Here is an 11,378-nt window from a genome sequence, read left to right on the forward strand (position 1 = left end):
GGAAACTCAAAGAAATTCAAAATAACACAGAGGATGAATTCAGAATTCTATCAGATAAATTTAGCAAAGAGATTAAAGTTATTTTTAAAAATTGAGCAGAAATTCTGGAGTTGAAAAATGTAACTGACATACTGAGGAATGCATCAGAGTCCCTTACTAGCAGAATTGATCAAGCAGAAGAAAGAATTAATGAGCTTGAAGACAGGTTATTCGAAAATACACAGAAAAGACAAAAGAAAATACACAGAGAAGACAAAAAAAAAAACAATGAAGCATGCTTACAAGATCTAGAAAATGGCCTCAAAAGGGCAAATCTAAGAATTATTCACCTTAAAGAGGAGATAGAGAGAGAGATAGGGGTAGAAAGTTTATTCAAGGGGATAATGATAGAGAACTTCCCAAACCTAGAGAAATATATCAATATTCAAGTACGAGAAGGTTGTAGAACACCAAGCAGATTTAACCCAAAGAAGACTACTTGAAGACATTTAATAATCAAACTCTTCAAAGATCAAGGATAAAGAATGGATCTTAAAAGTAGCAAGAGAAAAGAAACAAATAATGTACAACTGAGCTTCAACACTTCTGGCAGCAGACTTTTCAGTCGAAATTTTATAGGCCAGGAGAGAATGGCATGACATATTTAAAGTGCTGAAGGAAAAACACTTTACCCTAGAATAGTTCCAGCAAAAAAAAAAAAAAATCCTTCAAACATGAAGGAGAAATAAAGAACTTTCCAGACCAAAAAAAGCTGAGGGATTTTATTAACACCAGACCTGTCCTACAAGAAATGCTAAAGGGATTTCTTCAATCAAAAAATGACATTAATGAGCAATAAGAAATCATCTGGACGTACAAAACTCACTGGTAATAGCACATAAAAACACAGAATATAATAATACTCTGTGTTATGTAAAATACTCTTATCTTAAATAGAAAGACTAAATGATGAACCAATCAAAAATAATAATTACAGCAACTTTTCAAGATGTAGAGAGTACAATAAGACATAAAGAGAAACCATAAAATGTTAAAAAGTGAGTGGATAAAGTTGAAGTGTAGAGTTTTTATTCATTTTATTTTTGCTTGTTTGCTTATTTGTTTGTTTATGCAATTAGTGTTGTCATCAGTTTCAAATAATGGGTTATAAGATCGTTTTTCAAGCTTCATGGTAACCTCAAATTGAAAAACACACAATGGGCACACAAAAAATAAAAAGCAAGAAATTAAATCATACCACCAACAAAAATCAACTCCACTAAAAGGAAGACAGGAAGGAAGAAAAAAACAAAACAACCACCAAACAACCAGAAAACACATAGCAAAATGGCAAAAGCAAGTCCTTACTTATTAATAATAATATTGAATGTAAATGGACTAAAATTTCCAATCAAAAGACATAGAGTGGTTGAATAAACATAACAGCAAGACCCATGACTGTTGCCTATAAGAAACACACCTCATCTATAAAGACACACATAGACTGAAAATAAAAGGATGAAAAAAGATATTGCGTGACAATGGAAGCAAAAAAAAAGAAAGGAGTAGCTACACTATGTCAGACAAAATAGGCTTCAAGACAAAAAATGTAATAAGAGACACAGAAGGTTATTATATAATAATAAATGAGTCAATTCAGAAACAGAATATAACAGTTGTAAATATATATGCACCCAACACTGGAGCACCCAGGCATATAAAGCAAATAATATTAGAGCTAAAGAGAGAGATAGACTTCAATACAATAAAAGCTGCAGAATTCAACACCTCACTTTCAGTATTGGACAGATCTTCCAGACAGAAAATCAACAAAGAAACATCAGACTTAATCTCCACTTTAGAACAAATGGACTTAATATATATTTACAGAAGATTTCATCCAATGGCCACAGAATACACATTCTTCTCCTCAACACATGGATCATTCTCGAGAATAGATCATATGTTAGGTTACAAAACAAGTCTTAAAACATTCAGAAAAATTGAAATACTATCAAGCATCTTCTCTGACCACAGTTGAATAAAACTAGGAATCAATAACAACAGGAATTTTGAAAACTATATAAACACAATGGAAATTAAACAATATGGCCCAGAATGATCAGTGAGTCAATGAAGAAATCAGAAGGAAACGGAAAATTTTCTTAAAACAAATGATAAGGAAACAGAACATGCCAAAACCTATGGAATGTAGCAAAAACAGGGAAATTTATAGCTATAAAACCTACATCAAGAAAGAAAGAAAACTTCAAATAAATAAGCCAAGAATGCATCTTTAAAAATTAGAAAGACAAGAGCAAACCAAACCCAAAATTAGTAGTAGAAAAAAACATAAAGATCAGCACAGAAATAAATAAATTTGAAATTAAGAAAACAGTACAAGAGATCAATGAAATGAAAATTTAGTTGTTTGAAACAATAAATAAAATTGACAAATCTTTAGGGAGACTAAGAAAAAAAGAGACCAGAGCCAAATAAATAAAATCAGAGTTGAAAAAAATAGAGACATTAGAACTGATACCACAGAAATACAAAGGATCATTAGTAGCTAGTATGAGCAACTGTATGCCAACAAATTGGAAAATCTAGAGGAAATGTGTAAATTCCTAGACATATACAACCTACCAAGGTTAAACCATAAAGGAATCCAAAACCCGAACAGATCATTAACAAGCAATGAGATCAAAGCTGTAATAAAAAGTCTCTCAGTAAAGCAAAGTCTGGGAACCTGATGGCTTCACAACAGAATTCTACCAAACATTTAAAGAACCAATACCAATCCTACTCAAACTATTCTAAAAAGTAGAGGAGGAGGAAATACTTCCAAATTCCTTCTATGAGGCCAAAACCAGACAAAGACACATCAAAAAAGAAAACTACAGGACACTCTCTCTGTTGAATATTGATAGAAAAGGCCTTAGCAAAATACTAGCAAACTGAATTAAACAATACATTAGAAAGAATATTCATCATGACTAAATGGGATTTATCCCAGGGATATAAGACCACTTTAACATATGCAAATAAATCAGTGTCGTACATCGTATCAATAGAATGAAGGACAAAAACCATGTGATCATTTTAATTGGTGCTGCAATTGACAAAATTCAACACCCTTTCATGATAAAAAATCCTTAAAAAACAGGCATAGAAGGAACATACCTTAACATAATGAAAGACATATATGACAGACCCACAGCTAGTATCACACTGAATGAGGAAAAACTGAAAGCCTTTCCTTTAAGATCTGGAACACAACAGCGATGCCACTTTCACCACTGTTATCCAACATAGTACTGGAAGTCCTAGCTAGAGCAATCAGACAAGAGAAGGACATAAAGGGCATCCAAATTGGAAAGGAAGAAGTCAAATTATCCTAGTTTGCAGATGATATGAGCTGATATCATCTGCAAAGACTCCAAAGAAAGTATAGAACTGATAAACAAATTCAGAAAAGTTGCAGAGTTGGAAAAAAAAAAGACATTAGAACTGATACCACAGAAATTAACATGCAAAAATCAATAGCATTTCTATATTCCAAAAGTGAACATTCTGGAAAAGAAATCAAAAAAGTAACTCCATTTACAATAACCGCAAATAAAATTAAATACCTAGGAATCAAAAAGAAGTGAAAGATTTCTACATTGAAACTATAAAATACTGATGAAAGAAATTGAAGAGGACACAAAAAAGTGTAAAAGTATTTCACGTTCATGGATTGGAAGAATCAATATTGTTAAAATGTCTATACTACTCAAAGCAACCTACAAATTCAATGCCATCCCTATAAAAATACCAGACATTCTTCACAGAAATAGAGCAATCTTAAAATTTACATAGAACCACAAAACATCCAGAATAGCCAAAGCAAAAAGAGGAAAACTGGAGGAATCACATCACCTGACTTCAAATTATACTACAAAGCTACAGTAACCAAAACAGCATGGAACTGGAATAAAAACAGAAGCATGAATCAATGGAACAGAACAGATAACCCAGAAACAAATCCACACATCTCAAATGAACTCATTTTTGACAAAGGTGCCAAGAACATACAATGGGGAAAGGACAGTCTCTTCAATACATGGTGCTGGGAAAACTGGATATCCAAATGCAGAAGAATGAAACTTGACTCATATCTCTAACCATATACAAAAAAATCAAATCAAAATGGATGAAAGACTTCAATCTAAGACCTCAAACTATGAAATTACTTCAAGAAAACATTGAAGAAATTCTCCAGGATATTGGCCTGGGCAAAAATTTCTTGAGTAATATCCTACAAGCACAGACAACTAAAGCAAAAATGAACAGATGGGATCACATCAAGTTTAAAAGCTTCTGCACAGCAAAGGAAATGTCAATAAAGTGAAGAGACAACCCACGGAAGGGGAGGAAATATTTGCAAACTACCCATCTGACAAGGAATTTATAACCAGAATATATAAGGAGCTCAAACAACCCCATAGGGAAAAAATAATAATCTGATTTAAAAATAGGCAAAAGATCTGAACAGACATTCCTTAAAAGAAGACATGTAAATGGAAGCAGGCACATGAAAAGGAGATGAGCATCATTGATCAACAGAGAAATGCAAATCAAAACCACAATGAGATATCATCTCACTCCAGTTAAAATGGCTTTTATCCAAAAGATGGGCAATAACAAATGCTCATGAGGATGTGGAAAAAAGGGAATCCTCATACACTGTTGATGAGAATGTAAATTATTACAGTCACTGTGGAGAACAGTTTGGAGGTTCCTCAAAATACTCAAAATAGAGCCACCATATAACCCAGCAATCTCACTGCTTGGTATATACCCAAAAGAAAGGAAATCAGTGTATGGAAGAGATATCTGCACTTCCGTGTTCATTGCAGCACTGCTCACAATAGCTGAGATTTGAAAGCAACCTAAGTGTCCATCAACAGACAAATGGATAAAGAAAATATGGTACGTATACACAATGGGGTACCATGCAGACATAAAAAGAATGAGATCTTGTCATTTACAACGGCATAGGTGGAACCGGAGGTCATCATGTTAGGTGAAATAAGTCAGACTTGGAAAGTCAAATTTCGCATGTTCTCATTTATTTGTGGGTGCTAAATATCAAAGCAATTGAACTCATGCAGATAGAGAGTAGAAGGATGATTACCAGAGGCTAGGAAGGGTAGTGGGTGGTGAAGGAGGGAAGTGAGGATGGTTAATAGGTACAAAACATACATATACATACATACATACATACATACATACATATATAATTAGAATGAATAAGACAGTATTTGATAGCTCAACAGGGTGACTATAGTCAATAATACTTTAATTGTACATTAAAAATTAACTTAGGTCGGCGCGAGGGAGCCCGGGTGGCCGCCATTACTGAGCCTGGCGCTGCGGCTGGCGCTGGGAGAGCGGGAGGGACGGGGCCGCAGCTGGTGGCAGAGAGGGAGGGAGGGTGGGTGAGCAGGCTGCGGGGGCCGTGGGGCTCAGGGTTTCCGGGCGTGTGTGTCGGGGAGGGCGGAGGGAGGTGGCTGAAGGGACGCGCCGCTCGGTGAGCGCGCCGGGGGAGAGGCGAGCAGAGAGTGGAGGAGGAGGCGGCGGCGGGAGCGCTACCCAGGAATGTTGCTGCCGACAGCCACAGCCAGGGCCGCTGTGGTTGAGGAGGAGACAGAGGAGACCGACGTTGTTAGGAAAACGATCTCTATGATCTTGAAGATGTTTCTGCACAGAAATGAGGGAAATACAAAGAACCAAATACAGTTCTGAAACTTGGGATCTGTATTTTCAGATGATTTTATTTTCAGAATGAGAAGCATATCTGGTTTCATATCTACATTTATGAATGTAGAGGCATGAGAAGAGAGTTATGATGGCAAAAAACAAAGAGCCTCGTCCCCCATCCTATACTATCAGTGTAGTTGGACTCTCTGGGACTGAAAAAGACAAAGGTAACTGTGGAGTTGGAAAGTCTTGTTTGTGCAATAGATTTGCACGCTCAAAAGCAGATACATATTATCCAGAGCATACTTCTGTGCTTAAGCACCATTGACTTTGGAGGACGAGTAGTAAACAGTGATCACTTTTTGTACTACTGGGGTGACATAACACAAAATGGTGAAGTTGGAGTAGAATGCAAAATTCATGTCATTTAACAGTTCATTGATGACCAGACATTCTTGCCTCATCGGAGTATGAATTTGCAACCATATATAAAACGTGCAGCTGCATCTAGATTGCAGTCAGCAGAAAAACTAATGTACATTTGCACTGATCAACTAGGCTTAGAACAAGACTTTGAACAGAAGCAAATGCCTGAAGGGAAGCTCAATGTAGATGGATTTTTATTATGCATTGATGTAAGTCAGGGATGCAATAGGAAATTTGATGATCAACTTAAATTTGTGAATAACCTTTTTGTCCAATTATCAAAATAAAAAATACCTGTAATAATAGCGGCAACTAAATGTGATGAATGCATGGATCATTATCTTAGAGAAGTTCAGGCATTTGCTTCAAACAAAAAGAAGCTTCTTCTAGTGGAAACATCAGCAGGATTTAATGTCAACATTGAAACGTGTTTCACTGCACTGGTACAAATGTTGGATAAAACTCGTAGCAAGCCTAAAATTATTCCCTATTTGGATGCTTATAAAACACAGAGACAACTTGTCACAGCAACAGATAAGTTTGAAAACTTGTGCAGACCGTGAGAGATTATCATGCAACTTGGAAAACTGTAAGTAATAAATTTAAAAAATCATCCTGATTATGAAGAATACATCAACTTAGAGGGAACAAGAAAGGCCAGAAATACATTCTCAAAACATATACAACAACTTAAACAGGAACCTATAAGAAAAACGAGAGAAGAGTATATAAATACTTTACGAAGAAGAGTTTTTAACACTCTTGCCAAGTGTAGAAGAGATTGAACATTTGAATTGGTCAGAAGCTTTGAAGTTAATGGAAAAGAGAATAGATTTCCAGTTATGTTTTGTGGTGCTAGAAAAAACACCTTGGGATGAAACTGACCATATAGACAAAATTAATGACAGGCAGATTCCATTTGACCTCCTGAGCACTTTAGAAGCTGAAAAAGTCTGTCAGAACCATGTACAACATCCAATATCCGAGAAGAGGAGGGTAGAAATGAAGGAAAAATTCAAAAAGACTTTGGAAAAAATTCAAGTCATTTCACCTGGACAGCCATGTGAGGAAGTTATGTGCTTTGTTATGGAGGATGAAGCCTTCAAGTATATCACTGAGGCTGATAGCAAAGAGGTATATGGTAGGCATCAGTGAGAAATAGTTGAAAAAGCCAAAGAAAAGTTTCAAGAAATGCTTTTTGAGCATTCTGAACTTTTTTATGATTTAGATCTTAATGCAACACCTAGTTCAGATAAAATGAGTGAAATTCATACAGTTCTGAGTGAAGAACCTAGATATAAAGCTTTACAGAAACTTGCACCTGATAGGGACTCTCTTCTACTTAAGCATATAGGATTTGTTTATCATCCCACTAAAGAAACATGTCTTAGTGACCAAAATTGTACAGACATTAAAGTGGAGCAGTTACTTGCTAGCAGTCTTTTACAGTTGGATCACGGCTGCTTAAGATTATATCACGATAGTACCAATATAGATAAAATTAACCTTTTTATTTTAGGGAAGGTTGGCCTTGCCCAAGAACTAGCAAATGAGATAAGGACACAATCCACTGATGATGAGTATGCCTTAGATGGAAAATTTATGAACTTGATCTTCGGCCAGTTTGCCTTACCTTTTGAGTCAGTTATGGACTGCCGCCTTTAAACCACATCTGTGCTTCTGTGTATTTAATTCCATTAAGTCATTGAGTATTATTGGGGGAATTTATTGGGAAAATAAGAACTGAAGCTTCTCAGATCAGAAAAGATAAATACTTGGCTAATCTTCCATTTACATTAATTCTGGCTAATCAGAGAGGTTCCATTAGTAAGAATCTACCAATTCTCAGGCACCAAGGGCAGCAGATGGCAGACAAGTTACAATGTCCTTTTGTAGATGTACCTGCTGGTACATATCCTCATAATTTTTAAGAAACCCAAATAAAGCAAGCTCTAAGGGGAGTACTGGAATCTGTTAAACCCAATTTGGCTGTGGTGAGCCCAGTTTCTGTCAATAAGGACATATCAGAAGCTGACTTGAGAATTGTCATGTGTGCCATGTGTGGAGATCCATTTAGTGTGAATCTTATTCCCTCACCCTTCCCTGATTCTCATTCTTGCAGCGCTGCTCAAGCTGGACAGAATAATTCCCTAATGCTTGATAAAATCATTGGCAAAAAAAGGAGGCGAATACAGACCGCAATATTATCATACCACTCTTCAATTGCAGTAAGAAAAGATGAACTAGTTCATGGGTATATATTAATTTACTCTGCAAAACGGAAAGCATCAATGGGAATGCTTCGAGCATTTCTCTCAGAAGTTCAAGACACATTCCTGTACAGCTGGTGGCAGTTACTGATAGCCAAGCAGATTTTTTTTTTGAAAATAAGGCTATCAAAGAATTAATGAATGAAGGAGAACACATTGCAACTGAGATCACTGCTAAATTTACAGCATTGTATTCTTTATCTCAGTATCATCAGCAAACCGAGATCTTTATTCTGTTTTTTAGTGATGTTCTAGAGAAAAAACATACGATAGAAAATTCTTATTTGTCTGATAATACAAGGGAATCAACCCATCAAAGTGAAGATGTTTTTCTACCATCTCCCGGAGACTCTTTTCCCTATAACAACTACCCTGATTCAGATGATGACACAGAAGCACTACCTCCTTATAGTCCAATTGGGGATGATGTATAGTTGCTTCCAACACCTAGTGACCATTCCAGATATAGATTAGATTTGCAAGGAAATGAATATTCTATTCATAGTACCCCAAACTGTCGTGACCATGAATGCAACCATAAAGTGCCTCCACCTATTAAACCTAAACTAGTTGTACCTAAGACAAATGTGAAAAAAATGGATCCAAACCTTTTAAAAACAATTGAAGCTGGTATTGGTAAAAATCCAAGAAAGCAGACTTCCTGGGTGCCTTTGGCACACCCTGAAGATATGGATCCTCCAGATAACTATGCGGAACCCATTGATACAATTTTAAAACAGAAGGGCTATTCTGATGAGATTTATATTGTCCCAGATGATAGTCAAAAATCGCATTAAAATTCAAAACTCACTTGTAAATAACACCCAAGGAGATGAAGAAAATGGATTTTCTCATAGAACCTCAAAAAATCACGGGGAACGGAGGCCTTCAAAATACAAATATAAATCTAAAACCTTGTTTAGTAAAGCCAAGTCATGATATAGGAGAACACATTCAGATGCAAGTGATGATGAGGCTTTCACCACTTCTAAAACAAAAAGAAAAGGAAGACATCATGGAAGTGAAGAAGATCCACTTCTTTCTCCTGTTGAAACTTGGAAAGGTTAGGTATTGGTAATCCTGCAATCACTTCTGACCAGGAGTTAGATGATAAGAAGATGAAGAAGAAAACCCGCAAAGCGAAAGGAGATAAAAAGCAGAAAAAGAAAACTGAGACCTTCAATCCACCAACATGTAGAAATTGGGAAAGTAATTACTTTGGGATGCCCCTCCAGGATCTGTTTACAGCTGAGAAGCCCATACCAGTATTTGTTGAGAAATGTGTGGAATTTATTGAAGATACAGGGTTATGTACTGAAGGACTCTACCGTGTTAGTGGGAACAAAACTGACCAAGACAATATTCAAAAGCAGTTTGATCAAGATCATAATATCAATCTAGTGTCAATGGAAGTAATAGTAAATGCTGTAGCTGGAGCCCTTAAAGCTTTCTTTGCAGATCTGCCAGTTCCTTTAATACCATATTCTCTTCATCCAGAGCTATTGGAAGCAGTAAAAATCCCAGATTATATAGAACGTCTTCATGCCTTGAAAGAAATTGTTAAGAAATTTCATTCTGTAAACTATGATGTATTCAGATACATGATAACACATCTGAACAGGGCTAGTTAGCAAAATAAAATCAACCTAATGACAGCAGACAACTTTCCATCTGTTTTTGGCCAACCTTGATGAGAGCTGACTTTGAAAATCAAGAGTTTCTGTCTACTACTAAGATTCATCAATCTGTTCTTGAAATATTCATTCAACAGTGTCAGTTTTTCTTTTACAATGGAGAAATTGTAGAAACAACAAACACTGTGGCTTCTCCACCACCTTCAAACCCAGGACAGTTGGTGGAACCAATGGTACTACTTCAGTTGCCGCCACCATTGCAACCTCAGCTGATACAACCACAATTACAAACAGAACCTCTTGGTATTATATGAGTAGGAAGTAATTGCAAACAGGCTGGATTTGGACAAAAAGCAAATCTAGACATGCATGTTTCAGGGTTCAGTAGTATACTTCATATTTCATACAGATAATTCACATTCAAAATGACATTTTCTCTTTGAACTAGATGGTATTCCTTATTCACTTACATTACAAATCTAAGACTATGTGATAGGCATGACTGGAGAGGTTTAATTTTTATAAACAAAAATAGCTATAAAATACAAAGCTGCTGCTGCATGCAACCTTATTGCAATCAGTATATCATTCCTGTGACAATTTCTGTCACATTATATTGTGAATAAAATTTTTCTATAGAAATTAAATGATTTAAAAACTCACCTATATGAAACATTTAATGCTTTTCAGCCTGCTTTCTGGCTGATTTTGTTATTTGATGTGCTAATTTGGGCAACTTAATTTACATTCTGGCAGTCAGTGTAGATAAGTAAAAGCCTAGTTAAGTATTTTATACTTTCAGGCTACTGAGGCCATGCTTGGGATGTTGTTTGAAAGAAAGAAAAAATACACTTGACATATTTCACATTTCTGTACCTTCATCTTTACTTACAAATAAACCTGTGGATGATTTGATGAAGGATAAATGAACCTATTTCTTTTACACACATACCAAGGACATGCTTGTGACTAAAGTGAGTTGATAATATTGTGCAAAGGATAGTTGTCACCAACTCATTTCTTTATGGTCCATAATGAAATAAACATTTTGTAGACTGTTAATTCTGTAAACAGATGCATGTTCAAAAGATCTATGATGTTCTTATAATCTTAATCTAATATATTTTAGATATTTTAATTTTTTCCCTTTTGGAGAACACATTTAGTATAGTGTAGAAAATACTTCATGACATTTGCATTAAGTTTATATAACTTTTCATACATAAACATGAAATTTGTTGTAGAAAATTCTTTAAACCAAACATTTAAATCTAAGACTTCAATTTAATTTGTTCCTTGTGTCTATTTTTATGTGGCCCTTAAA

At 35.5% G+C, this 11,378-nt stretch overlaps 1 pseudogene; it reads left to right on the top strand.

Moving 5' to 3' along the window:
• The first annotated feature begins 5,869 nt into the window (after nt 1-5,869).
• Nucleotides 5,870-11,080, top strand: LOC741658 (rho GTPase-activating protein 5-like; annotated as a pseudogene).
• Nucleotides 11,081-11,378: the final 298 nt, after the last annotated feature.

This window comes from Pan troglodytes, chromosome 6 (assembly GCF_028858775.2).
Source record: "Pan troglodytes isolate AG18354 chromosome 6, NHGRI_mPanTro3-v2.0_pri, whole genome shotgun sequence".
NCBI classification, from domain to species: Eukaryota; Metazoa; Chordata; class Mammalia; order Primates; family Hominidae; genus Pan; species Pan troglodytes.